The sequence below is a fragment of the Sapajus apella genome, unplaced genomic scaffold, assembly GCF_009761245.1.
Source record: "Sapajus apella isolate SASKATOON/1434 unplaced genomic scaffold, GSC_monkey_1.0 scaffold13, whole genome shotgun sequence".
In the NCBI taxonomy this organism is placed as follows: Eukaryota; Metazoa; Chordata; class Mammalia; order Primates; family Cebidae; genus Sapajus; species Sapajus apella.
This window is the reverse complement of record NW_022436953.1, coordinates 35705245-35706913: the sequence shown is the minus strand read 5'-3', so window position 1 is coordinate 35706913 and position 1669 is coordinate 35705245. Positions and strand designations below refer to the sequence as shown.

Here is a 1669-nt window from a genome sequence, read left to right as displayed (position 1 = left end):
ACGGGATCCCGGGCACAGGTCTGTGCCCTCGCTGTGTCTTTAGGTCCTGGCCTCGCTGTAGCTGGCAGGACGGTCTTCTGATCTAGGTCCGTGACCTCGCTGTGTCTTTAGGTCTGTGGCCTCACCATGTCTGCGGGACGGGAACCCGGGCACAGGTCCGTGGCCTCGCTGTGTCTGCTGGACCGGAACCCGGGTGCAGCAGCAGCCACAGTGTTGACTGGCTCTGGGTCTCTTCTCAAGGCTGGGCTAGGGAAGGGGCCCTCCAAGCTCATTGGGGTGTTGGCAGGACTCTTCTTGTGGGTCCAGGCCCTGCCCCTGGCGTGACCGCTCGTTTCCTCAGTGCCAGCAAGGGACAGCCAGCTGGCGCGCCAGACACCAGAGCATTTGTGGTCTCATCAGGGAGGTGGCACTCACCCAACGCCAAGGTCTCTGCTGCTAGCTGCAGGCTCCTTAAGGGAGGGGCCACAGGACCACGGCTCAGCTGGAAGGGCACGGGGCCAGCCCTCTGGTGGGTCCGTTTTTGGGAGGGGTATGAATGCACGTGTACACGGGGATGCGTGTGATACGTTGTTCTGGAAGGCGTTTACGTCTTCTGTCAGACCCTCCAAGGTGTAACGGAAGTCCAGCCGAGCTTCCCCTTCCGTGGCCGGGTGCTCCCAGGAGAGGTCTCGGGACCAGTGGAAATAGCCCTTGTTCTGAGCTCTGTCTACAGGTGGGATCCTCGGGCACCTTTATGGATTCTCTCCTGACCTGCCCAGCAGGCCTGTGCGCTGGGGCTTGGGTAGGATGGAGAGGCCCAGCCTGCCAGGACCTGAGAGGGTCCAGGAGCTGAGCAGGGGGTTGGTGAGCAAGGATAAGGGGTGCACAAGGGTCTGCACCCCCCCCCCAAGGCAACCCAGGACTGCAGGGAGGATGCTCACACCTCACTGAGGGCCAGGCTGGGTCACTGCCAGCAGCCACCAATGGCATTCCTGGTAAGACTGCGATTCCTCCCAGGGAAAGGGCAGAAGCTGTGGATGTGCTCCTGGTGACGTTCAGCAATGTCTGGAGACGCTGTGGGCGGCAGCTACAGGTGCACCCTTCATCTAGTGGGCCATGGTGGCAAGGCTGCCAGCGGGCAGGTTCCTCCTGGCAGAGAGGGGTTCAGGCAGGACACCCTGGCCTAATGTCCACCCCAGGAGCACACCCGTGATCCCTGAGCCCCACAGCAAGCCTTCAAGTGGGGCGCTGAGTGCACCCTGTGTGCTCTGTCGAAGTGGTCTGTGGCATGTTGATATAAATTCTGGCCTCAGCCTGTCCATTTCTACAAAGACCCTGATTGGTGACTGCACCTGCGATTGGTGATGCTCCCATGGGCTTGTCGCCTGGTGGGGATCCCCAGGCTCTGTGCGGGGAGGAGGAAGGCCCAGGCTCTGTGTGGGGAGTGTGGGGACCCCCAGGCTCCGCGTGGGGAGGAGGGACCCCCCAGGCTCCATGTGGGGAGGAGGGACCCCCAGGCTCCGTGTGGGGAGGAGGGAGGCCCAGGCTCCGTGTGGGGAGGAGGGAGGCCCAGGTTCCGTGTGGGGAGGAGGGACCCCCAGGCTCCGTGTGGGGAGGAGGGAGGCCCAGGCTCCGTGTGGGGAGGAGGGACCCCCAGGCTCCGTGTGGGGAGGAGGGACCCCCAGGCTCC

At 63.7% G+C, this 1669-nt stretch overlaps 1 protein-coding gene across 7 annotated transcripts in view; it reads left to right on the top strand.

The window, feature by feature from the left end:
* The window catches only part of CFAP46 (cilia and flagella associated protein 46), a 117191-nt gene that overhangs the window by 7618 nt on the left and 107904 nt on the right, over positions 1–1669 (top strand). The window lies entirely within an intron of this gene.